Genomic DNA, 27987 nt, shown 5'->3' with positions numbered 1-27987 from the left:
TGTATGAGCCCACAATTACCCCCCTTTCTCTCCCCCACCCCTTCCCAATGTGGCTGTATTAAATTCAGTTGTGATTTTAATAAGGTTTTAAATTATTTTAATGCATATTTATTGATTAATGTGTTTTATTGTTACAGAACTTGGTTTATGTATATTTTAAGATTTTACACTGCCCCAAGACGTTTGACTCAAGAGGGGCAGCATATAAATTAAGACATTAATTGATGTGGAGAAAGCATGAAATAGCACTGAAGGAAGTGTGGTGATTTTCTTTATTGGACATGCTCACTGTTTTGCATCCAAGCAACATGCTGGCAGCAAATGCCTCCACTAGTCTGTCAGAAGCACCTGACATCTCAGGATTCAAGCCAGCCCTTGCAACTTTAACACCGCACAGTGTTGCAAAAAGACGCCAGAGGACCTTGACGCCTTTGGTGGGGCTTGGAGCCTGTGCTTTGACACAGATCTGTGCAAGTCACCAGGGGGTGCAGAAGCAGAGGATAGAGAGAGTTCTTCAAAGGGAAGTTCAAGATACAGGCCATTGTTTCCTATTCATCTAGCCATGAAGACATAACTGACTGAGCTTTTCTGCCAAAGCGCTTCTCCTCTTTCCTCTAGAGCAGGGGTCATCAACCCCCGGTCCGCGGCCCGATGGCGGGCCGCGAAGGCTACGGTACCGGGCCGCCGCCAGCCACGCCTGCCTTCCCCTGCCGGCAGCAAGAAGGAAGGGAAGAGGCATGCGCAGCCGCTGGCATGGCAGTGACGCAAACACAAACAGCTGCCGCGCATGCGCATTAGCGCCACCTGGTGGCGAAAACCCGCATGTACGGCAATTGCGCGTGAGCGTTTTCGCAGCACCCGGGCCATCGGCTCTTCCCTCACTCCGGAGGCGGTCCCTGACCTGAGAAAGGTTGGGGACCGCTACTCTAGAGTGTACTCTGGCCATTGCTGGATGCATGGCTACCCAAAGTCCCCTTTCCAAACTACTCACTTCTCTCATCAGTCAGGCCATCGGTGCCTCTCTGCACTGGGTTTCCTCCATCTTCTGTGCTCAAATTGTTGTTTTGCTGGATGCTTCTCCCATCCTGAACTTCTGCCTTTATTATGGCCACTGTTTTTCCAAGTGCCCAAAGTACATCCTCTGACAGTACGCTTTTTCCCACTGCAGTGCTCGTAAGGCTGAACAAGTCCCTAGGCATTATCCTTGTCAATCACTTTAATGATATAGAGTAGCGATCCCCAACCTGTGGGCTGCGGACCACATGTGGTCCGTCGACTAACTGGAGGTGGGCCCCGAAGGACGCCTTCTCCCCCCCCTGGCCCTTTACTTCATCCATGATCCAGCAGGCGCACACGGGACTATCTCATTGCAGAGAAACAAGCTCAGGGTTCCCATTGATTTGTCATTGTCATGAGTTAAAATTTCCATGAAAATAAAATGTTATTATGTTCATTGTTGTGGCGTGTCTGTATCTTATTTTGAAGGGATGTTTAAATATTACCATAGCGACCAGAGTCAGAGAGCGTTAGGGCAGTGGGCCTCAGTAAAATTGTCAAGCGTTGAGTGGTCCCCGGTGATAAAAAGGTTGAGGACCACTGATATAGAGAATATTTGATTACGAGGTATGCTACATTGATAAGAATTACTATAATAATAAATTTATTTATAGACTAGAAAAGAAGCCCATTTTAAAAAGAAATAAAATGGGCGCTAGGGCCGAGCTTCCCGGGGAAGCCTTCGCAGGGCGAGAAGGGTGGGGGCGAGGCGGACAGGCGGTGGCGACCAGGGTTCCCCCCCCACCTACCATACAGGAGCTTCTTCTGGCGAAAGCAAGGGGGCATGCGCGGGAGTCCACGTATTCGTGGTCCAGTGGAGCGCCGTGGCGGCCGTGGCGCGGGTATCAGGGCCTAGCCGCGGCGCCGCAGGCACGGCGACAGCATCACAGTAAGGAGGCCGTGGGAAGGAACGATTGGGGTGGGGGTGGGAAGGGGCGGGAGAGCGGCAGGGCAATAGGCGCTCAGTGGGCGTCGGATTGTGGTGGCAGGGCGCGGGAAGGGTTCGGGGTGCTTGAGGGTGGGTTCGTACGTGTGTGTGTGTGGTGTTTGTGTAAATTGGCTGCGGGGCGAGAAGGGGGATGGGGGGGAGGGGGGAGAGTTCTGTGTGGGTGGTGGGTGCGTGTGTGTGCGTGTTGGAAATGTAGGAAGCAGCAGGGGTGCGGGAAGTGGTCTGGGGGGCGAGGGGGTAGGTGTTGGGCGGATGTGTGTGTGTGTGTGTGTGTGTTTGCTTGTGGAGAAGGTGGTTTGTGTCAGCATAGTTGGGGGGGGGTGGGAAAGGAACAGGGACGCCGGGAGGACTCACCGGCTCAGAGGTCTTCTTTGTCTGAGCGGGGAGTCCCCTGGCGGCCGAAGCGAGGCTGGGCCAAGCGGCCAATGGGGAGCAGCGCTTTACACGGCTCCCCGTTGGCCGCTTGGCCCCCAAGTGGCACTCGGAGGAGCGAATCAGGAGCCGCTTTGCGGCTTCTGATTCGCCCTTCCGAGTTTTTATCCTGGACAGGGCCCGCCCTAACTCCTCCCCAGGAGCGCTTTATTTAATCCGCTCCGCAGGAGCAGTTAAAGATTATAGATTGTGATATAACTAGCAAATAAGCCCGCTACAGTCCAAATACAGTGGGCGCTAGCAGGGCTCTGGAGGTTTGTGGGGCGGCTCAGCGGCGTTGCAAGGTGAGGCCCCAGAGGTGAGGCCGGGCATGGGGAGGGCTGTGAGCATTGGGGTGCGTGTCTTTGGGCCCCCTGCTGACCGTGGCTTACCTGTGAGTCAGCGAGGGAGTAAATGGCGGCGAGCTGGAGGCGTGGAGAAAGTCGGTGGGCCGGGTGTTCAAGAGCAGGCGGGGCCAGCGTCACGGTGGCTGCGGGTGCTTGCGGCGCTTCCGCCAGCAGCTCTGAAATCTCGTTGGCATGGCCGCCGCTCCCGTCCTGTGCGCGGCCAGCCGCTGCAGCCAGAAGTGTGGTCCGGCAGGCGAGGTGTCCTAGAGCCCCAGGAGGGTGCGCGGGCCGCTGTTTGCATTGCGGCCGCACGGCGAGGCATTATGTTGGCGGTAGGGGCTGCTGGCCAGCAGGCAACGCGTCCTGTGCGCAAGCGGGGAGGGCTGCACCGCCGCCGCCGCGTCTGCCGGCTCCAGGTTGCTCCGCGGGCCTCTCCGGCGTGTGCGGCCATGCGGCGAGGTGTCCTGCTGGCGATGGCAGCTGCTGGGAGCGCCGGCGTCACGGCCTCCACCGCTGGGGCATCCTGGGCCTGCCGTCTCCCAACCGAGACAGATAATGGTGGTGTTCGGCCACATGCAGCCGAACTCATAGGGGGCGGATCGGGTGGCGCAAAGCGCCTTCCGATTCGTCAGTCCGGTGACAAGGGAGCAATTGCGAGCCGTGCTGTGCACGGCTCGCAATTGGTCCCTTGCCGCCAGACTGACAATCTGAGGGCCCAATCGCCAGGCACTTTGCCCCTGCCGATTGGGCCCTCTGAGTGTCAGTCTGGGGAAAGGGGCCTATCGGCACTCTTCCTCATCCCAGACAGGGCCCGCTTTGGGGCCCTTACTGTTTTATTTTATCCGCTCTGCTCGGAGCGGTTAAAGATGTGAATTATGAATATTTTGATTTGTAGAGTCACTGAGGAAGAATATAACAAAAATAATACCTAGGAACTTGCCTTGACTCATTGTCTGGGATAAGGAATTGGTGACTTGAATAAGAAACTTGCCACTGTCGATTTCACTTCCTCTGTGCATATTCATCTGTTGGGACATTCTACACTTTGTGCTTGTAAGGCTGGCATGATTGTCCTGGTATAATGATTCAAGAGTGAGCAACAGCTGGTGAGGTTCCTATAGGTCACCACGGGAGTTTTGGGGTGAGATGCAGTTCAGGCATTTTCTGACTCCAAAGACCATCTAGAGGTGATGAAGATCATGGATCTTTGTTAGTCTTTTAAAGCCAAATCAGTTATCTGAAGACGGTTTCAGTTCCAGTGTGAATAAACATGCAGAGGTGACAGGTTATACATCCCTTTCTCCCCTTCCCCGTGTGGCCCACTGTGAATCAGAACCCCCATGTGGCTGCAACTGAGGTGGAAAAATCATGATTTCCCATAAGTCATCTGTTCTAACCCTCAAAATGCTTCCACCCGGGGCTCTCCCAAGGCCTTCTGCTCATAGAATCATGGAGTTAGAAAGGTCCTTCAGGGTCATCTAGTCCAACCACTTGCAGAATGCAGGAAACTCACAACTACCTGCCTACTCACAGTGACCCCAGTTCCATACCCAGATGATGCCCCCTCAAGAAAACCAGAATCCTTGGCCTAGAGAAAATTTGCCTTCCAACCCCCAATTGGTGACCAGCATTTCCCTGGGCATGCAAGAAAGGGCCACATAAGCAAAACACTGACACAATCCCTTCTGCCTACCCACCCACTCACGATCTCCCTAAGCCCACACAACTAGCATTTCTGTGAGGTGGCTATCTAGCCTCTGCCTAAAAACCACCACCTGAGGAAGCCTGTTCCACTAAGGAATGGATCTAACTTTTCAGAAACTACTTTAAATTTGCCTATCCTCTTCTCTCTTGTGGCCAGCTGTGTTTGAAATTCCCTCCCAGGACATCCCAACATACCATCCCTTTAGACCTCTCCTCTGAGCCTACTGGCTTAAGTGTTCACTCCCTACCCTGACTGAATTGATATCACAACATCCCTGCTGCTTTTCATTCAAATCTGTTGCTTTTTTGTCTGTCACCTTCCTTTCCATCTGTCCCTTCTGTGTTTCCAGCACTGCCAGAACATAAGGTGGATCACTCATGGGACTGCACTCCTTTAATCTATTTACCAGGATCGAAGCCCATTTTAAATACGGGTGGAAGAAAGGTTGATGGAGGCCACAAGATTTGCGGGCCCCTACAGAACAGGCAAGGTGGGGTAGGCAAGATAGGAAGGTGGGGCACTTGCGCTAGCACATTGGAGCGTGGCTAGGCATCCTTCCATGACCTCCTAAGGAGGCAGGATTGTAGGAACTAGGCACAGTGAGGTGGTGCATCTCTAAGTAGATCCCATCAACCTCCTCTGGGGCAAGAACATGGGGAAAGGTACTTGCTACATAGCATCCCTTGACATCCCAGGAGGTAGGAGCACAGGGAGGGTAGTGGGAATGCAGTGGAGAATGCAGGGGCTCCCCGCCCTTGTCAGCAGTGAGGAGGTGGGTGAGCTTCACAAATGGTCTCCAGGGGCGGGTGGCCTTCCCAGCCAGTAGGAAGGAGGTGGGGATGATCATCAGGACCTTTGCGGAAGAGATGACCTCCATTCATTAACCCTGGCAGTGGGGAAGAATGAGCAAAATGAAGAGAGGCTCTGTGGAAGAGGCAGCTAGGCCTTGCCAGTCCCGATGGTGGCAAAGAGGCAACTAAGAGTGTTTGGGACTTTACAGAAGAGGTGGGCAACTTTCCCCATGATGTTCTGATGGATAAATTGAAGGACTGCAATCTGGATTTTCAGATAGGTGGATAAGGAATTGTTTAGAGAACCGCACTCAAAGAGTGTCAATGGTGTTTCATCAGACTGAAGGGAGGTGAGTAGCGGGGTACCTCAGGGCTCGGTGCTCGGTCCGGTACTTTTTAACATATTTATTAATGATCTAGATGAGGGGGTGGAGGGACTACTCATCAAGTTTGCAGATGACACCAAATTGGGAGGTCTGGCAAATACTCCGGAAGATAGAGACAGAGTTCAACGAGATTTGAACACAATGGAAAAATGGGCAAATGAGAACAAGATGCAATTTAATAGATAAGTGTAAAGTTCTGCGTCTGGGTCAGAAAAATGAAAAGCATACCTACTTGATGGGGTAACACTGTGTGTGAACTAGACCTTGGGGTACTTGTGGATTGTAAACTAAACAAGAGCAGGCAGTGTGATGCAGCAGTAAAAAAGGCAAATGCATCACATCAAAATCACAAGATGTCATAGTCTCATTGTATACGGCACTGGTCAGACCACACCTGGAGTACTGTGTGCATTTCTGGAGGACTCACTTCAAGAAGGACGTAGATAAAATTGAAAGGGTACAGAGGAGAGCGACGAGGATGATCTGGGGCCAAGGGACCAAGCCCTATGAAGATAGGCTGAGGGACTTGGGAATGTTCAGCCTGGAGAAAAGGAGGTCGAGAGGGGACATGATAGCCCTCTTTAAGTATTTGGAAGGTTGTCATTTGGAGGAGGGCAGGATGCTGTTTCCATTGGCTGTAGAGGAAAGGACGCGGAGTAATGGGTTTAAACTACAAGTACCACGATATAGGCTAGATATCAGGAAAAAAAATTTCGCAGTCAGAGTAGTTCAGCAGTGGAATAGGCTGCCTAAGGAGGTGGTGAGCTCCCCCTCACTGGCAGTCTTCAAGCAAAGGTTGGATACACACTTTTCTTGGATGCTTTAGGATGCTTTGGTCTGATCCTGTGTCGAGCAGGGGGCTGGACTAGATGGCCTGTATGGCCCCTTCCAACTCTATGATTCTATGAAACTCTCGGGGGTGCTCAACAGAGAAAACATCTGTGGTATTTGGTAGCCTGGGTAGAATTCCCTGACTCTGATAATGAATGGGTGGACGCTGAGGATGTCTGTGCTCTGATACTGGTAAAATGCTTTCATGAGGCGTACCCGTCCAAACAGTCTCTGAACTCTCAACTCCATAGGTGGATAGGAAGGGGCCCTGGGGGAGTAGAGTGTCATGAACCCCTAGTTCCTGACCCAATCTGCTCTTGAGATTTGCTTTATTACCAACACTCCTGGATCTCCCACTGAGTTGTAGCACCTTCCTTAACCCACTCGAGGGCACCCCTCCATTCTCCCATCTCTGTCTGCATTTCAAAGGTTTGTCCAGTTCTCACTTCCTTATCTCAAGACTGTTCTCGCTTGGAACTTACCAGATGGCTGGCTAAGCTGCTCTGGTACTTTGTAGATCAAAGGAAAGTTGTCAGTGCCATCCTTTCTGAAGCCCTCTCTCAGCCTGAGAGTATCCTCATGTGTCTCATAAAATGTTTTGAATGCTGCTCCAAAATGGGCAGCCCATTCCAGGGCAATGCCACAGGGAGGCTCTTGTAGGTGAAGGGTGGCCATTATGTGGTCCTTGAAAGCCCTGTTGTGTGGGAGAAGCCAGCCACAATGCACATTCTGCATGTGTAAATGCACTTACTGTGAAGGTGGTACAAGGATCTTGGCTAATTCTTGTGCCAAAGGTGGTCTTATTCTTCCCAAGTTAGTGATGTTTCCGGCATTAACCGCTATTCAGAGCTGTCTTTTGTGGGGCTTCGGCAGGAAAGAGCATGATGACGATTTTGAGTTGGTCGGTCTTACTGAGCCTACCCTATCTCACAGGGCTGTTGAAAGCAGGAATCTTCATGCATTTTGGGGGATGGCAGGATAGACTGGAATGTGAGCATTATGCTTTGAGGGAATGCTCCATATGAGAGTTCAATAGGGGGCAACCTTTGGTGACCAGAAGGGTGCAAAAACCCTGACAACCTTTGACTGACATGTGGAATTAGGAACCAACTTGGAACAAGCTAGGGCAGTTGTCCCCAAAGTGATCCCCTTGGGAACTGTGGCCACCTTCAACAGCTTTCCTGGTGCTCACCAAGGTTTCTGATGGGCTGTGCAGATTAAGAGGTGTCTAATTAAGCAGAAAGCTTGAAATATGTGTGAAACATTGAAGAGTTACTCTGAAAAGTTGTACATAACCTTCCTCCCTGATATTTTGTGGCTGCTTCCAGCTCCTGTAGGAGCTATTTTGTGCTTGACTTCTCTTCCTGTAGCAGCCATTTTGTTATTGTGCCCTCAATATAGGCTGAATAATGTACTTTTGGTCCAATTTCAATGCACTTTGCAACTGGATTTTACTGTGTGAAATTGCACAATCCACTTGCAAGTTATGTTGAGCTCTCCCCCGCTGGCAGTCTTCAAGAAGCGGCTGGTCCTGCATTGAGCAGGGGGTTGGACTAGATGGCCTGTATGGCCCCTTCCAACTCTATGATTCTATGATTCTGTGTGCCCACATGCTTCTTTCACGTTTGCTCCTTAGAAGAACTGTATTTTTGTACCCTGCTGTTTACGAACAAAAGGAGTCACAAAGCAGTTTTCTATTCATCTCCCCTTTTCTATTCATCTCCCCACAATAGACAGCCTGTGAGGGATGTGGGGTTGTGAGAGGTCTGAGAGAACTGGGAATGTTCCACAGTCACCCAGCAGGCCTCGGGTGTCTCTAAGCAGTTTAAAATCGCCTTCCTTTGGAGTGCTTTAGAGGAGCTGGGAGAAGGAGAGCATTATCTCAGGAGCTGGCTGCTAGCTCCACCCTCTTCTGAGTAGGCCTTGCACTATAAAAGGCTCTTGTTTTGCCAGAGGTGTGTGCCTTTGGCACACGCAACACAAACAAAATCCAAAAGACCCATGGGTTCTGGATAAAACCATGATACTGTGTAAGGAGCCAAGAGCAAGAGCTAAAGGACACTTGGCTGTTGGCTTTTCACCTGAGGATCAAGCCGAAGGTTTCACTGAAGTGTAGGACTGTTTGTGGAGCAGTTCAGATGAATCAAAGTGGCATGAAGACTGAAGAAGGTTGCATAGTGACATATACCATCTGGGAAATGTTTGTCTTTTTTCCTCAGAGGGACAATTTTTACAAATGCAGCAAGTGCAAATTAGTGGCTCTGCTGGAGGAGAAGGTTCGGGGATTAGAGAAATGATTGATTACACTGCAGGAGGAGGGAAATCTATCAAAACAAATTAAGAAGCACCTAATACAGGAGGGTAATAATTGGAAGAATGTTACAAATAGAAGAATAAGGAGAAGGTCTGACCTACTGATGCTCAGGAATCGGTTCCAAGGTCTGGCTGAAGAGGTTAATTCAGAAACACAGGAGCATGTGCCTGTGAATAACAAGCCCCAACATAGAACAGGAAAAAAGTCACAGGCCCCCACAGGTGAGAGTTCTAGGTCTTCTCCCCTGACAACCCCACAAAGTTCAGGAAACAGTTCACAGTCCCCCACAAGAAAGAGTTTTAGTTCTGCTCCCAAGGGTACAAAGAAACGGGTATTGATAATTGGGGATTCCTTGCTAAGAGGTGTAGAGGCAAAAATGTGCGGCCAGAAGCGTGGGCGCGGCCCGATGCCCTGCCGGTCCCCAGCCTAATAAAGGTTGGGGACCACTGGGTTAGAGAACCGCACTCAAAGAGTTGTCAATGGTGTTTCATCAGACTGGAGGGAGGTGAGTAGCGGGGTATCTCAGGGCTCAGTACTTGGTCTGGTACTTTTAAACATATTTATTAATGATCTAGATGAGGGGGTGGAGGGACTACTGAATAAGTTTGCAGATGACACCAAATTGGGAGGACTGGCAAATACTCCGGAAGATAGAGACAGAGTTCAACGAGATCTGAACACAATGGAAAAATGGGCAAATGAGAACAAGATGCCATTTAATAAAGATAAGTGTAAAGTTCTGCATCTGGGTCAGAAAAATGAAAAGCATGCCTACTGGATGGGGGATACGCTTCTAGGTAACACTGTGTGTGAATGAGACCTTGGGATACTCATGAATTGTAAGCTAGACATGAGCAGGCAGTGTGATGAAGAAGAAGAAGAGTTGGTTCTTATATGCCGCTTTTCCCTACCTGAAGGAGGCTCAAAGCGGCTCACAGTCTCCTTCCCATTCCTCTCCCCACAACAGACACCCTGTGGGGTAGGTGAGGCTGAGTGAGCCCTGATATCACTGCCCGGTCAGAACAGTTTTATCAGAGCCGTGGTGAGCCCAAGGTTACCCAGCTGGCTGCATGTGGGGGGACTGCAGAATCAAAGTTCAATTACCCAGATATTTGTTGGAAGACCAATTTGGCTAAAAATGCAAAGTCTGTTAAATTCTTAACTTGACTTGACGACAGCTTCATATCCCAGAAAGTAGAGAGGGGAACCAGAGGCTCTGCTATTTTAGACTTGATTCTCATCAATAGGGAAGAACTGGTAGATGAGGTGGAAGTAGTGGGCACACTTGGTAGCAGTGACGATGTGCTTTTGGAATTTTCAATTGTGGGAAAGAGAAAACCTTTATGCAGTTGTACGTATAGACTATGTATAGCAAAGTTATGCTCAAAATCCTACAAGCTAGGCTCCAGCAAAATGTGGACCGAGAACTTCCAGAAGTACAGGCAGGATTTCGAAGAAGCAGAGGAACTAGAGACCAAATTGCCAACATACGCTGGATCATGGAGAAAGCTAGGGAGTTCCAGAGGAACATCTACTTCTGCTTCATTGACTATGCTAAAGACTTTGATTGTGTGGAGCACAACAAATTGTGGGAAGTTCTTAAAGAGATGGGAATACCAGGGCATATATGCAGGTCAAGAAGCAACAGCGAGAACCGGGCATGGAATCACTGATTGGTTCAAAATTGAGAAAGGAGTTCGGCAAGGCTGTATACTGTCGCCTTGCCTATTTAACTTGTATGTGGAGCACATCATGAGAAAGGCGGGGTTAGATGAGTCACAAATTGGGATCAAGATTGCAGGGAGAAATATCAGCAAACTCAGATATGCGGATGATACCACTCTATTAGCAGAAAGTGAAGAGGAACTAAAGAGCCTGTTGATGCGCGTGAAGGAAGAGAATGCAAAAGTTGGCTTGAAACTCAACATCAAGAAAACGAAGATCATGGCATCCGGCCCTCTCAATTCCTGGCAAATAGATGGGGAAGATATGGAAGTAGTGACAGATTTTATTTTCCTGGGCTCCAAGATCACTGCAGATGGGGACTGCTCCTGGGGAGGACAGTTATGGCAAATCTAGACAGCATCCTAAAAAGCAGAGACATCACCCTGCCAACAAAAGTGCGTTTAGTCAAGGCTATGGTATTCCCAGTTGCAATGTATGACTGTGAAAGTTGGACCATAAGGAAGGCTGAGCGTCAAAGAATTGAGGCTTTCGAACTCTGGTACTGGAGAAGATTCTTGCGAGTCCCTTGGACTGCAAGGCGAACAAACCGGTCAGTCCTAGAGGAGATCAGCCCGGACTGCTCCTTGGAAGGTCAGATCCTGAAGATGAATCAAATACTTTGGCCACCTCATGAGAAGGAAGGACTCCCTGGAGAAGAGCCTAATGCTGGGACCGATTGAGGACAAAAGAAGAAGTGGACGACAGAGAATGAGGTGGCTGTATAGAGTAATTGAAGCAGTAGGTGCGAACTTAAATGGACTCCGGGGAATGGTAGAGGACAGGAAGGCCTGGGGGATCATTGTTCATGGGGTCGCGATGGGTCGGACACGGCTTCGTTCCTAACAACAACAACAACAACAACAACAACAACAACAACAACAACATATAGACTGGACTTCAGGAAAGCTAATTTTCACAGACATAAAGGTATGTTGCGTAGAGTCCTGTGGTCAGAAAGACTTAAAGACATGGGAGTCAGCGCTGGGAGCATCTTAAAAGTGAAATACTGAAGGCTCAAGCACAAACAATTCTGGGCCAGATGATCTGCATCCAAGTGTACTAAAAGAATTTACAGATGTCATCTCTGAACCTCTGTCCATTATTTTTGATACTTCTTGGAGAACAGGTGAGGTGCCAGACGATTGGATGCAGGCAAATGTTGTCCCCATCTTCAAGAAAGGGAAAAAGGAGGATCCTGGTGATTATCGACCCATCAGCTTAACATCTGTAGTTGGCAAAATTTTGGAACAAATAATCAAAACACTCGGTCCTTGAGCAGCTGGAACTGAGACCTGTGATTGCTAGGACTGAGCACGGGTTTTGCAAGGACAAGTCGTGTCAGACTAACCTTATCTCTTTTTTTGAGAAAGTGACTACCTTGCTGGATCAGGGGAATGCTGTGGACGTAGTTTATCTGGATTTCAGTAAAGCTTTTGATAAGGTTCCAAATGATATTCTTGTTCAAAAGTTGGTAAAATGCGGGATGGATTCTAATTTGGTCAGGTGGATCAATAACTGGTTGACAAATCGTACCTAGAGGCTACTTGTTAATGGTTCAGCATCTTCTTGGAAAAGAGTGACATGGAGTACCCCAAGGATCTTTCCTGGGGCCTGTGTTGTTCAACATATTTACAAATGATTTGGATGAGGGATTAGAGGGGATACTTATTAAATTTGCAGATGATACTAAACTGGGAAGGGTAGCAAACACAACTGAAAACAGAAACAGAATACAGGATGATCTTAATAAGCTTGAGAAGTGGGCTAAACCGAATGAAATGAAGTTCAATAGGGCCAAATGTAAAGTTCTGCATTTAGGTAGGCAAAACCTGGAGTACTGTGTGCAGTTCTGGATGCCTCACTTCAAGAAGGACGTCGATAAAATTGAAAGGGTACAGAGGAGAGCGACGAGGATGATCTGGGGCAAAGGGACCAACCCCTATGAAAGGGACTTGGGAATGTTCAGCCTGGAGAAAAGGAGGTTGAGAGGGGACATGATAGCCTTCTTTAAGTATTTGAAAGGTTGTCATTTGGAGGAGGGCAGGATGCTGTTCCCATTGGCTGCAGAGGAAAGACATGCAGTAATGGGTTTAAACTACAAGTACAACAGCATAGGCTAGATATCAGGGGGGAAAATCACAGTCAGAGTAGTTCTGCTGTGGAATAGGCTGCCTAAGGAGGTGGTGAGCTCCCCCCTCACTGGCAGTCTTCAAACAAAAGTTGGATATACACTTTTCTTGGATGCTTTAGGATGCTTAGGGCTGATCCTGCGTTGAGCAGGGGGTTGGACTAGATGGCTTGTATGGCCCCTTCCAATGATTCTATGCTTCTTTGAAAACCTCCTGGGAGCTTCATGTTTGGACATTTTGACCAAGCACCCAGCCACACTTGGTTATGTTCATGACAACACATTTAAGGGAATGGGAAGTTTCATTTTGGGGGTCAAGCTTCTAGCCCTCATCACCACTGAAAAGCTGATTCAGAATAATGAGCGCGAACCCAGCAGATGTGCTTTGCAGGATGTTTCTGCAGCCTGTCTGTGGAAGAGATAATCAGCTGCAGGCACTAAGACATGCAGTAATGGGTTTAAACTACAAGTACAACAGTATAGGCTAGATATCAGGGGAAAAATTTCACAGTCAGAGTAGTTCAGCAGTGGAATAGGCTGCCTAAGGAGGTGGTGAGCTCCCCCTCACTGCTCTTCTGGGGGTATAGGCAGGGAGGCGGTCTCTCGGATACACTGGGCCCAGATTGCGTATGGCCTTAAATGTGGTTACAAAAACCTTAAACTTAATTCGGAATTCAGCTCGGAGCCAACCGAGTTATTGGATATGAGATCTCCATGATGTCTTAGTGAGAATCCTGGCCGCAACATTCTGCACCAGTTGTAGTTTCCGAATCAAGGATAAGGGTAGGCCTGCATAGAGCGAGTTGCAGTAGTCCAGTCTGGAGGTGACCATCGCATGGATCACTGTGGCTAGGTGCTCTGGTTCCAAGTAGGGTGCTAGTAGTTTGGCTTGGCGGAGGTGGTAAAATGCCAGCCGTGCTACCTTTGTGACCTGGGCTTCCGTTGTAAGGGAAGCGTCCAGGATCATGCCCAGGTTCTTGGCAGAGTCAGTTGCTAGGAGCTGTACACCGTCCAGGGTGGGCAGGCTCGCTTCCTCCCATGGTCTCTTCCTACCCAACCGCAGGACCTCCGTCTTTGCAGGGTTGAGCTTCAGACAACTCTGCTTGATCCGTTTTGTCACTGCTTCCAGGAATCTGGCGAAAGATTCTGGGGGGGAGTCAGGGCAGTCATCCATCACGAGGAAGAGCTGGGTGTCATCTGCGTACTGGTTGCAACCCAGCCCACACCTCCGCAGCAGCTGAGCAAGAGAGCGCATGAAGATATTAAATAGGATAGGAGAGAGGACTGCTCCTTGTGGGACTCCACATGTGAGCTGGTGATGGCTATATACTCTCTCTTCTATCGCTACCCTCTGTCTGCAACCCTGAAGGAAGGAAATCAGCCATTTGAGGGCTGACCCCCGTATCCCAGCGTCGGCAAGGCGGTGAGCTAGGAGATCATGATCAACTGTGTCAAACGCTGTTGACAGGTCTAATAGTATCAGCAGCGCTGACCCGCCTGGGTCCAATTGGTGGCGGAGGTCATCCGTCAGGGTGACTAGAGCTGTCTCCACTCCTGGCCAGGCCGGAAGCCCAACTGAAATGGGTCAAGGGCTGAAGTGAGAGCCAGTTTGGTGTAGTGGTTAGGAGTGCGGACTTCTAATCTGGCATGCCGGGTTCGATTCTGCGCTCCCCCACATGCAACCAGCTGGGTGACCTTGGGCTCACCATGGCACTGATAAAACTGTTCTGACCAAGCAGTGATATCAGCGCTCTCTCAGCCTCACCCACCCCACAGGGTGACTGTTGTGGGGAGAGGAATGGGAAGGCGACTGTAAGCCGCTTTGAGCCTCCTTCGGGTAGGGAAAAGCGGCATATAAGAACCAACTCTTCTTCTTTCTTCCAGGAATGCTGATATTTGGCCCACAGCAGTGTTTTCAGCCAACTTCCCCAGAAACGCCAGATGCAAGATGGGGCAGCAGTTGTCAGGCTCCTGCAGAGCCAAGGGTGGTTTTTTGAGCAATGGGCGTACCACTGCCTATTTAAATCCATTTAATGAAGAAAGGTTGGGGGAGCTTGGTCTGTTTAGCCTAGAGAGGAGACAATTGAGAGGGGATCTGATAACAATCTTCAAGTATTTAAAAGGTGCCATATGGAGGATAGAGCAGAATTGTTCTCTCTTGCCCCAGAGGGACGGACCAGAACCAATGGGATGAAATTAATTCAACAGAAATTCCATCTAAACATCCGGAAGAAGTTCCTGACAGTTAGATCGGTTTCTCAGTGGAACAGGCTTCCTCGGGAGCTGGTGGGTTCTCCATCTTTAGAAATTTTTAATCAGAGGCTAAATAGCCATCTGACAGAGAGGCTGATTCTGTGAAGGCAAAGGGGTGGCAGGTTACAGTAGATTCACAATTGGGATGTGAGTGTCCAGCATAGTGCAGGGGTCTGGACTAGATGACCTATGAGGCCCCTTCCAAATTTTATGATTCTATGATTCCCTTTCTCTCTCATAACAGACACCCTGTGAGGGAAGTGGGTTAAGAGCTCTGAGAGAACTGGGCCCACAGAGCCCCCAGTCACCCAGCAGGCCTCAGGTGTCTCTAAGCAAGTTAAAATCCCTTCCACTCCCCATAACAGTCATCCTGTCAGGGAAGTGGGGCTGAGAGCTCTGTGAGAACTGAGAATGGCCCACAGTGTCAAGTGCTGGAAGAACTCACAACGTACTTCTGTAAAAAGAAAGCTTTATTGAGAAGTTACTTCAGACACCATAACTAGCGAAGTCAAATCTGCCCAAAGATACATTTGCAGACCCTTTTCAAGAGAATTCTCCCGCCCAAAACTTGAAGGTTCCCAAAGGAGGGGGGAAGGAGCACCAGGTGCAATAAACCAGGGAGTGTTACTTCTCGCACGTCCTTGGGCTGCCCGGCGCCCCCTGACAAGATGACTGTTTTTGTTACACAGAGCAGGCCTTGCTGGCCGGTTCAAAAGACAAATAGTTCACAGCAAATCATGATAGCAGGGTACAGCAGACAAGTTTCGATTTTAGGCAGACAGCTAAATATAATGGGTCGAGGTTACACAGAGACCCAAAAGCGAAAGGTAAAACTAAGGCTAAGCAAACATGGAGAGACTCAAGCTAATATAGAGATTCATGGCAGAGAGCAAGCACTGATCCTGACACACAGTCATCCAGAAGGCCTCAGGTGTCTCTAAGCAGTTTAAAATTACCTTCCCTTCCTCTCCCCATAATAGGTACACTGTGGGCCATTCCGCACCGGGATCCATGTAGCAAATTGTTTGCTGAATGAAAAATCGCCATTTTAAATAGTGGAATTCGTCGTTATGCATACCTGCCTTTGTAGTGGAATCCAGTTGCGTTTCTATCGTTTCCCACGGGGTTCCGGTCTCGGCAAAAATCGCTAGAAAGGAAGCACTATTGCTGAGCTGTGTGCCGCCCCTGGCCGTCAACCAGCCAATGGGCGGCCTTTATCATGCTCCCAAACAGCCCCTTTCCCTTTAAGGAAGGTTTAAAAAAAAACACACACACACACATTGCAACGAATATGCGTTGATTCGTTGCAACGGAGAGACCCATCCAGCTAGCAGGTGATGTTTGACCTGCCGTTTCATCGTTGCCACGCTCCCCCCCCCGAGTGAAAAAAAAAATCCCCCCCCCTTCACGGGCGCGATTTTCGGCCGAAAACAGTGTGAAAAATAAAGTGAAAATAAACCAGCAAACGGGCCTCTGCGATGCTTGTGCTTGGTGACTTTAAACAGAGGGACTGCAGCTGGGGAAGCCTCACTGGGTAAACGAAGGCTTGCCGGTACGTTGATCTCCGCTTGCTCAGAGAAAAAAAAATTGCGATCGCTTCGCCGGAAGATCAGAGAAGAGAGCCAGGGGGAGGGACTTTGCAGAAACCGCAACAATGGTAACGCACAGAACTTTCCCGCTAGTGTTGCAGATTGGTTGCAGGAGTGTAGCGCTTTCCGGAGGGTGAATCCACGTTTTGGGATTTCCCTGAAAGCGCTACAACGAAGCGCTTTTTGCGAAGCGCTTTTTTTCAGGAGTGTTGCAGATTGTCAACGATGTTGTGCATAACGGCAAAACTGTAGCGATTTCAATTAGTAACCATTGTGCTATTTTGGACGAATGCGGAACGGCCCTGTGAAGGAGGTGGGCGTAGGGGCCGGCCCAACTAGGGTGCAGCACAGCTGTGCTGTGCTTGCTGCACCCTGATTGGCCCGTATTCACTTACAGAAACCCGGGCCACACTCCTCCCACAAGGCCGTTTCACAAATATATAGAGGAACCATGGATATTAAGATGATTTTACTTAAAAATATTTTCATGGCCAGGTGTCAGGAACCAAGTGGTTGAGACCCAGCAGATTCACGCAACAGACATCACTCTCAGGCTGCAGGTTTAAGTAAAAGTCTTTATTTGGAGAATCAGGACAGGAATCAGTACATCGCATAAGCTCTTAGACAGGAATCTTGCCAGAGAGGCTGGGAAGGGGGCTTGCATAGAATATAAGGTGACCAGATTTTAACATTGGTAAAGCGGAACACCATTGACCAGGGGGGTTCTTGATTTAAAATGTGGTCTATATGAAGCAACAAAAAGTTTCATAGAACGCATAGAACGCAAAAATAGTATTGTAATATATATTTTTTAAATTTCAACATTAGTACAAATTGCCAGGTACCCCCAGATGTCCCTCGAAAAGTGGAACAATCTGGTCACCTTAATAGAATATATACCTTGGTTTTGGGGAGACATCCTGGACATTTTGGTGGGAATAGGGATTCACATGGAAAAGGGCAATATTGCTCTGTGACCTAAAAGGTGCCAAAACAGCCCATCAGTTGTTTGGGCTGTGCTGCCAAGTGAGGCTAGCCTTGGGCAAGGAGATAAGGGAAGGATTGTGAGATGAGCCTTTGAAATACAAGGAGGAGATGGGAGGGGGACTGCAGAGGGGACCCAGTAAGGTGCCACAACTCAGCCGGAGATTTGGGAGCATAAAGAAATAAAGCAATATCAAAGAAGACAGAAATCATGGGTCAGGAATTAGGGGTTCATGACACCAGGATCTAGTTTGAACTGGGCCATATAAAGTAGCTACACCACTTCACACAAGATGCTGTCTGAGTGCAAAGCCATATGGGTAAACCTTTCTGCCTTGTGAGCCGCACGTGTAAATCCAATTGGACTGGACACTTCTTGAGATGGAGGCCTGCAGTGTCTTTATAAAGTTAACATACTCTACAAAGTAAGGAACTCTGGAGTGTCAAATAAGCACTCTTACACATGCCATAAAAAGTCACAGCTGACTTACTGTGATCCCAACAAGGAATTTACAAGGCAAGGGATTAGGCAGAGGTGCTTTGCAGTGGCCTTCCTCTACAGAGCCTTTCTTGGTGGTCTCCCTTACAAGTACTGACCTGGCTTAGCTTCCGAGATCTAATACAATCAGGCAGACTATTCCATGCCACCTTTCCTCCATGTATGCTCACATCTGTCCCTCTTAATAAAACAGTAAGAAGGCTTGGGGTGGGCTGAGTCCGGAATCAAAACTCCTGGATTGGCCTCTTGACTATTGGGCCCTTACCAGGACAGACCAGAGTTTCAGGGCAATCAGGAGACATTGCTGCCAGTCTGCTCCTGACCACTGCAGGGAGATGAGGTCAGTAGGGCTGCCAAAGGGGATGAGAACAGAGGCTTGGACAGGCTGTGCCAGCCCTTTTCGCCCCAAGGCTGTCCTAACTGTCATGTCCAACTGCAAATTGCATCAGAACCCTGACAGAGCTGGCAGGAGGCTGCAGAGTGCTCCCCCTCCCCCCCCCTTCAGGCCTGCTGGGAAGGAACCTCTGACAGCCCCTGACTGAGGGGAGGGAGGCATTTCCAAGAGCAACGCAGGGGAGACTGAGGGCCTTCCTTTTGAGGGGGGGGGACTTTCCCCTTCTGCCAAACAGTTGCCTGACAGGGAGGCCACAGAAAAGCCCCTTCTCACTTGAAATACTGCTCTGGCTGGGGGTTAGATACAGCCAAGCCATGTGTCTTTCTTCTTTGCAACCCTCTGCAGATTTGAGGTCTACTGCACAGTGTTATTCTGCAGATGAAACTGGATGCTGTTGCAGTTTCTTTTGTCTCCTGTTTCATCTGCACAACAACCCTTTAAATTGAACAACAGCCTGGGTGGGAGGCCTTAAATGTTTCTTCTCTCACAGAATCACAGAATCATAGAGTTGGAAGGGGCCATACAGGCAATCTAGTCCAACCCCCTGCTCAACGCAGGATCAGCCCAAAGCATCCTAAAGCATCCAAGAAAGTGTGTATCCAACCTTACCTTGAAGACTGCCAGTGAGGGGGAGCTTACCAACTCCTTAGGCAGCCTATTCCACAGCAGAAGTACTCTGACAGTGAATTTTTTTCCTGATATCTAGCCTATATCATTGTAGAATCATAGAATCATAGAGTTGGAAGGGGCCATACAGGCCATCTAGTCCAACCCCCTGTTCAACGCAGGATCAGCCCAAAGCATCCTAAAACATCCAAGAAATGTGTGTATCCAACCTTTGCTTGAAGACTGCCAGTGATGGGGAGCTCACCACCTCCTTAGGCAGCCTATTCCACAGCAGAAGTACTCTGACTGAAATTCTTTTTCCTGATATCTAGCATATATCATTGTACTTGTAGTTTAAACCCATTACTGCGTGTCCGTTCCTCTGCAGCCAACGGGAACAGCATTCTGCCCTCCTCCAAGTGACAACCTTTCAAATACTTAAAGAGGGCTATCATGTCCCCTCTCAACCTCCTTTTCTCCAGGTTGAACATTCCCAAGTCCCTCAACCTATCTTCATAGGGTTTGGCCCCTTGGCCCCAGATCATCCTCGTCACTCTCCTCTGTACCCTTTCAATTTTATCTACGTCCTTCTTGAAGTGAGGCCTCCAGAACTGCACACAGTACTCCAGGTGTGGTCTGACCAGTGCCGTATACAATGGGACTCTGACATCTTGTGATTTTGATGTGATGCCCCTGTTGATACAGCCCAAAATGGCATTTGCCTTTTTTACCGCTGCATCACACTGCCTGCTCATGTTTAATTTACAATCCACAAGTACCCCGCGGTCTCGTTCACACACAGTGTTACCTAGAAGTATATCCCCCATCCAGTAGGCATGCTTTTCATTTTTCTGACCCAGATGCAGAACTTTACACTTACCTTTATTAAATTGCATCTCATTTGCCCATTTTTCCATTGTGTTCAGATCTCGTTGAACTCTGTCTCTATCTTCCGGAGTATTTGCCAGACCGAGCACCGAGCCCTGAGGTACCCCACTACTCACCTCCCTCCAGTCTGATGAAACACAATTGACAACAACTCTTTGAGTGCGGTTCTCTTACCAATTCCTTATCCAGATTGCAGTCCTTCAATTTATCTATCAGATCATTATGGGGAACCTTATCAAAAGCTTTACTAAAATCCAAGTAAACGACATCAACCGAATTTCTATGATCCAGCAAACCTGTTACTCGGTCAAAAAAGGAAACCAGGTTGGTCTGACAGGACCTGTTGGAGACAAATCCATCCTTGGATCACCAAATTGTCCTCCAGATGTTTGCAGATTGCTCTAATATCTGCTCCATTATCTTCCCCACAACAGAGGTCAGCCTCACTGGTCTGTAGTTTCCCGGGTCATCCTTCCTCCCTTTTTTGAAGATCGGAATAACGTTTGCTCTCTCCCAGTCCTCCGGGATATCTCCAGTCCTTAAAGAGGTCCCGAAGATGATGGACAGGGGTTGTGCAAGTTCTCGGGAAAGTTCTTTGAGCACTCTCGGGTGCATTTCATCCGGCCCAGGGGATTTGAACTCATCCAGTGCAGCTAAATGCCTCTTGACAACCTGTCTGTCCATGTCAACCTGCCACCCAGACACTATCCCTTGGCTACTGCTATCTGTAGATGTGCCTAAACCCTTTGACCTGTGGGAAAAAACAGATGTAAAATGGGCGCTGAGCCTTTCTGCTTTCTCTGCATCCTCCATTAGAATTTTTCCATCCGCACCCAACTGTGGGCCTATTGCCTCCTTTACTTTATATTTGCTCCTCACATAACTGAAAAATATGTTCTTGTTACAGTGGGCTTCCCTGGCCAATCTTAGCTCACTCTCAGCTTTGACCTTTCTGATGATTGATCTACAATGCCAGTACAGTTAATTTGCATATGTACAGTTAGGGTTGCTTTATATATTGTTCAGGGTCAGCATTCTGTTGGTTTTTTGGAAATGTTAGACCTGTGGGAGAAAATATGGCATGGTTGGGAAAGGTCATGGGATGCAGAAATTTTTTAAAAAGTATAAAAAACCTTACTAAGGTCAAGACTGCTGAGCACAGTCCTCCTCTTAGGATTGCCAGCTTCCATGTGAGGCTCTCTACCCCACCTCCCATATGGGGAGTCTGCTATGGGGAGAGGAAGGGAAAACAACTGGAAAATGCTTTGAGACACCTGAGGCCTGCTGGGTCACTGCGGCCCATTCCCACTTCTCTCAGACCTCTCACAGCCCCACATCCCTCACTCCTTTGGGTAATAAACAAGAGGGTACAAAAATCCGTTCTTTTTCTAAGGAGCAATCATGAAAGAAGCATGTGGGTACGTAACATTTTATTAACAGTGAAAAAATGCAGAAGAAGGAACAGGGTGGACACATGTGACTACCCCATGTGTATTAGGGTAGAGGGGCATTTCGGTTTCTGTGGCCTAATTCTCACAAGAAGGGAAATGACGCAGAACTGGGAAGAATTGGTTGCCTTGTAATCTTCCCCTAAGAAGAGTCTCCAATCTGATTTTCCCTTCACATATCTGATGACATGGCTTTGAAAAGCTCATCTGTAACCACTATGCCACAATTCCCAAAGGTCAGTCCTGTCCCACACTCAACAAACATTCCAAACCACAGGTTCTTGACACCCATATCTCCACATCCATGCCCTCATTTGCCACCACACCACCACAGCCTCCCACACAACACACACATTCAACCCCATGCCCTTACAGACTGGACAACTCCTCCACTTCCCCTTCCCACTGCCAAGCTCTAGCGCCCGTTGTATTCTCGGATACAACAGGCTTTGCCCCTAGTATACATAATATAAGGCTTTCAATGGCACTTTGGTCACCGGCAACCAGCAAACACCGGAAGGGCTTGGGAGCTTTGAAATGAACATCCATCGGCCATCCACACTGTTGGCCGTGATTCTCTTCTCTGGACCTTAGATAAAGCAATGACAAGACACCGGAGAGCTTCCAACCACCTAGCCAATGTTAGGCCACATCTCACAGTCCCAGGACGGATGTCTGAGTTGAGCCAATGCTTCTTGCCATTCCAGGTACCACAGCAAGCTTCTGGCTTTTCATGCCACTACACTTGTTAAGAGACACTGCTAGCTGGCACTCGGGGTGCAATCTATTTTGACGGTGTCGTCATCCACCTGTTCTGTCAGCAACCTCAGAGGTGAAGCCTCCATCAAGCTTATTCCCCAAAATTAAAGCTGTCATTTTCTTTTTGTTCGGACCTGACAAATTTAGAAGGTGGTTAACTAACAGCATACAGAGCCCTTAGCTGAGGAGCATGAGGAGGAAGAATTTCCCCCTGAGACATAGCCATTTGTATGGCCTGCCTCACATTTGCCTTGTATATTTTTGCTGCAGCTCACAGGAGGCAGATGCTTGTCTTGTTCCAATGGCAATTGAAATGCTTCAGTTCCTGGATAAAAAAGCACAATTCACCTGCTGCTTGAAAGGCAGGAGAAGGGAGACAGGAGTTTTGTGTTCCCCTCCCCCCCCCCCAAATCTGTTCATTGCTCTCCTAGTTTCCTGACAGCTGTTCACTCGTGGCGACTGTTCATAGCCTCCAGTTCTGTGTTTCTGTTCAATGTACCAGAGACCACTAACGGGCTAACACAGGCTAGCAAATGGTTTTGCGAGGACAACCACCAAGTTTCAATCCACCCCTCCCCCAGTAAACTGTGGCTGCCCCATTCCTTTCAGACTGACTGGGACTGTAGCAAAGGTCTGCCCCCCCCATCTAACCTCTGTAGGCCTGTCTGTTGGTGGCTGTCAGTTTTCCCTCCCATATTAAGAACTGCACATTCATATTTCAATCTCTCCCAAATTCTAGCGTGTCTGGATGGATGTGGAGTGGTCAAGCCCTCACAGGCAGTGAGGGAAGAGGCAGTGAAGCTGATGGGCTGAATGACTGAACACATCACATAGTCAAACCCATTGCACACGTACCCCACAAAATATACACAATCTACCCCCCCCCAAAAAAAGTACAGTATGTACAAGTGACACAATCCTAACATTAAAAAAAATATATTGACTTTCCTTTCCTCCTGGTTTGAGGTGGCTTTTGGATTCCTAGAACTTGCCTCCAGGCAGTAACATTTCCAACTGGTCATGATTTCCCCTCCATATGTAACCTCAACTTTATTTACTGCCATTTGTTGATTCCTCCTTCAGTCACGGGGAGGGAAAGGAGGAGGAGGCAGAGATACACAAACTTAATCCAGATGGGGAGGGTAGAGGCCATTATTCCTCTGGTCAGACTAGGAAAGTCTTCAGAAAGTCAAGACTGCAGTCTGGGACAAAAGCAGCTTATCCTAATAGCACACGTAACATATGCTATGGGCCCTACAGTGCTGTAAGGTTAGGGGACCTTCGTACTGTGATTGTTAGGGAGTCTTCCTACACAATACACATGCTCTGTTAGTAACTCTGTCAGTAACACTGACTCTGTTAGTAACAGACCACAAGCTGCATAAGTATGAAGATCCCCTTAGACATGCTAAGGAAGTTTAAGCTCAGGATAATGCTATAGTAAATGTTTTTAGCACAGTGACACTGTCAGTTGCTTCCGGAGTTCCAACTACCCCTGGTAAGGGTGCTCTGCGATGACTTGTGCATCCCAAGTACCAGCACCGGTTGTACTCTGCTAAGGCCCCACGAATCCTCTAACTGCCTCTAGTGTTGCAAGCCCTACAAATCCTTAAACTGCAGGCCTGGGAAGATAGAAAACATCCAGAATCTGCAACCAAGCAACACTCATGACCCCCTAGTTTCTCCACCTGGGGCCTACCCAGGAGGCTGCTCTTTCAAAAATCACAGGCTGGCAGCCATCCCAACCAGTATTAATTGTGTAATTTGGCCTTGGAGTATGAACGTTCGTGCTTGGGTAGGGGGTCTAGAATTCTTTTGCTTCAGACCAACACATTGACCCTCACAGAATGTGTCTTTATTGTTGTTACAGCATCCAAATCATGGCCCAAATGTTAAAGCTGTCTCATTAATGGCCATCGAGGCAGTGGGCATGGCCCATCCGGGTGGCCCCATTGCATATTTGGGTTTATGAATAACAATGTAACAAAGTGTTCTGTGGCCAGTCACTCTCTATGTCCATGTGCCTGATGACTCGGTTGTACTTCTGGAGAACCCGTGGTAGTCATAGGGGCCAGGTAAGGCCATTTCATCGCATAGTACAGGTCAGAAACTGAATTCTCAAAAAAGGTGGAAACAGTGGTCATGGGTGACTTCAATTACCCAGATATCCGTTGGAGGACCAACTCTGCTAAAAATACAAACTCCATTACTTTCTTAACTTGTTTTGCTGACAGCTTCATTTCCTAGAAAGTAGAGAGGGGAACCAGGGACTCTGCTATTTTAGACTTGATTCTCATCAATAGGGAAGAACTGGTGGATGAGGTGGAAGTAGTGGGCACAGTTGGCAGAATTGGGCACTTCGGCATCTAAAGCAGCCGTTCTCGCCCAAAGCAGCCAGCGCCTCACTTCGTGGACAATTGCTCATGCGCCTGTGTTCCTGAATCAACATCTTCAGGCAGATCCTCAAAACGATTGCTGAGCATCAATGGGGCAGAGCTTCTCCTTACTCTTCTACTCCTATGCGTAACAGCCTTCCATTTAATACCCTCCTGTGTTCGGTGCTCTTGTGTTTGTTTTGATAATTTTCCCTCCTCCTGCACTTGCACACTCAAGAGTGCTTCATGAGTCCAAGAACTCTTCACCCTCCTTTATATGATGCAGCGTATTCAAGAGTTCCTCTAATCCCTGTCATTTCTCCTCTAGCAGAGCCACTAATTTATGCTTACTGTATATGTAAAAGCCATTCCTCCAAGGTAAGAGTAGGAGAACGCTGCCTGGGCAGGTGGGGGCGGACAGGGAGACATGAGGTGGCCTCTGATGGTGGCAGATGGGGTCCATGGTGATTCTCTGCCCAGGGCTCCCCAGATTCTGAAACCAGCCATCAGCTGCTGTGTGGTGATCATCGAGAGAAGCCACATGTCATGACACTTGCTCAGTGCTCTCATCTGATCCATGCTGGACTTACCCTCTAGGATTAGAGCTGTAATTTCTGTCTGCAGCTCTGAGCTCTTGAGAAGCTGCCATTAAGCTCCTTTGAAAGGGGTTTTGGTTGACAGCCGAATGATGCTTTGCTGGACAGAGGCCCAAAGCTGATTGCAATGAAGGGCAGGAGCCATTCCTGGGACCCCTCTCAGCCTGCCATTGAGGAGGAAGGCAGGAAGGATGGCTGGGGGAGCAGACCAATGATGCATCTCCTTTGTTAATCTCCCTTGACCTCACGTGGGAAAGTAGGCCAGCAAAGGGCTTGGAGGGGCTCAAGTGCATTAGCACAGAGCCTTTTATCCCCCCCCCCCACACCCCTGCCATATAATAAGGCCTAATTACACCAAACACCCTTGGGAGATTAGTGACGCTTTGCTGGCAAGTGCCTGGAGCTGATTATCTCTTCCACAGACAGGCTGCAGAAACATCCTGCAAAGCACATCTGCTTGGTTTGCGCTCATTATTCTGAAGTCAGCTTTTCAGTGGTGATGAAGGCTAGAAGCTTGACCCCCAAAATGAAACTTCCCATTCCCTTAAACGTGAACATAATCAAGTGTGGCTGGGTGCTTGGTCAAAATGTCCAAACATGAAGCTCCCAGGAGGTTTTCATAGAAGCATAGAATCATTGGAAGGGGCCATACAAGCCCCTGCTCAACGCAGGATCAGCCCTAAGCATCCTAAAGCATCCAAGAAAAGTGTATATCCAACCATTGTTTGAAGACTGCCAGTGAGGGGGAGCTCACCACCTCCTTAGGCAGCCTATTCCACTGCTGAACTACTTGGACTGTGAAAATGTTTTTCCTGATTTCTAGCCTATATCATTGTACTTGTAATTTAAACCCATTACTGCGTGTCCTCTCCTCTGCAGCCAACGGGAACAGCATTCTGCCCTCCTCCAAGTGACAACTTCTCACTTAAAGAGGGCTATCATGTCCCCTTTCAACCTCCTTTTCTCCAGGCTGAACATTCCCAAGTCTCTCAACCTATCTTCATAGTGCTTGGTCCCTTGGCCCCAGATCATCCTCGTCGGTCTCCTCTGTACCCTTTCAATTTTAACTATGTCCTTCTTGAAGTGAGGCCTCCAGAACTGCACACAGTACTCCAGGTGTGGTCTGACCAGTGCCGTATACAATGGGACTATAGAATCATAGAATCATAGAGTTGGAAGGGGTCATACAGGCCATCTAGTCCAACCCCCTGCTCAACGCAAGATCAGCCCTATCCTAACCTAACTATGACATCTTGTGATTTTGATGTGATGGCCCTGTTGATACAGCCCAAAATGGCATTTGCCTTTTTTACCACTGCATCACACTGAATCATAGAATCATAGAGTTGGAAGTTTAATCTGCAATCTGCAACACTCTTGCAACACTCCTACAACAAGCTCTTCGATGTAGCACTTTTCGGGGAATAGTCAAAAGTGGATTCCCCCTAAACCGCTTCACTTCTGAGAACAACCTGTAACACATCCAAAAAAGACATGTGCATTCTCAGGGCCATTCCGCACCAGGATCTATGTAGTAAATTGGTTGCGGAATGAAAAAATGACATTTTAAATAGTGGAATTCGTCATTATGCATACCTGCCTTTGTAGTGGAATCCAGTTGCGTTTCTATCGTTTCCCACAGGTTTCCGGTCTCAGCAAAAATCGCTAGCCAGGAAGCGATATTGCTGAGCTTTGTCCCGCCCCTGGCTGTCAAGCAGCCAATGGGCGGCCGTTATGCTCCCAAAAAGCTCCTTTCCCTTTAAGGAAGGTTTTTTTTTTTTAAACACACGTTGCAACGAATCTGCGTTGATTCGTTGCAACGGAGAGACCCATCTAGCTAGCAGGTGGTGTTTGAGCTGCCGTTTCATCATTGCCACGCTCCCCCCCGAGTGAAAAAAAAAATCCCCCCCTGCACGGGCGCGATTTTCGGCTGAAAATAGAGTGAAAAATAAAGGAAAAATAAACCAGCAAACGGGGCTGTGTGTTGCTTGGTGCTTGGTGACTTAAAACAGCTCTGGGGAGGGACTGCAGCCATTGAAGCCTCGCTGGGTAAACGAAGGCTCGCTGGTACGTTGATCTCCACTCGCTCCGAGAAAAAAAAATGGCGATCGCTTCGCCGGAAGATCAGAGGAGAGCGCTAGGGGGAGGGACTTTGCAGAAACTGCAACAATGGTAACACACAGAACTTTCCCGCTAGTGTTGCAGAGTGTAGCGCTTTCCGGAGGGTGAATCCACTTTTTGGGATTTCCCTGAAAGCACTTTGTTGTACCGCTTTTTGCCGATCGGTTTCAGGAGTGTTGCAGATAGTCAACGACGTTGTGCATAACAGCAAAACAGTAGCGATTTCAATTTGCAACCATTGTGCAATTTTGAACAAGTGCGGAATGGCCCTCAATATACCGGTAGAAGGAATGTCCCTCCCTAGCTCTCGCCCCCGAACTTCCAGAGATGCGATAGCCATTTCCCCCCCCCCTTAAACTGGCAAAAGCAACAAATAAGCGAGGCTTCTTTGGCTGAAGTCCCTTCACAAGCAATTCAGAAGGGCTTAACAGTAAAACAAAGCTCCCTTCTGCCATTGCCTTTGACGTTTCTGAGCACAATACAGCCCCCTGTTCGACACTGCCCGTAATTTCGGCCAGAAATTGTACCCATGGGGTGGGATTTTTTTTTTTTTTTACTTGAAGAGTGTATAAACAAGTAAGCACCAGCTGCTACACCAGCGAAAAAGGTCCTTCCGAGACATCTAATGAACAAATATTAGTTGCTACTGGTGTTTTGGGGTTTTTAAAAAACAGTTTTTAAAGGGAAAGGGGCTTTTCGGGAGCATGAACACAACATTTCATTGGCTGTTCTGTTTGATTGTCTGCCGGGGCTGGGAAGAAGCATGGAAAAATATCGCCTCCTTTGTTGCAATTCCGGCGAGACCGGAAACTTGTGGGTAACGAAAACAGCG

General features: G+C 48.5%; 1 protein-coding gene across 1 annotated transcript in view; it reads left to right on the top strand.

Annotated features, from left to right (window-relative positions):
* The window catches only part of FIBCD1 (fibrinogen C domain containing 1), a 198928-nt gene that overhangs the window by 147489 nt on the left and 23452 nt on the right, over positions 1–27987 (top strand). The gene's annotated exons all lie outside the window — the stretch shown is intronic.

This window comes from Paroedura picta, chromosome 12, assembly GCF_049243985.1.
Source record: "Paroedura picta isolate Pp20150507F chromosome 12, Ppicta_v3.0, whole genome shotgun sequence".
Taxonomy (NCBI): Eukaryota; Metazoa; Chordata; class Lepidosauria; order Squamata; family Gekkonidae; genus Paroedura; species Paroedura picta.
The sequence above is the reverse complement of the archived record's forward strand: the minus strand, read 5'-3'. Positions and strand labels throughout refer to the sequence as shown.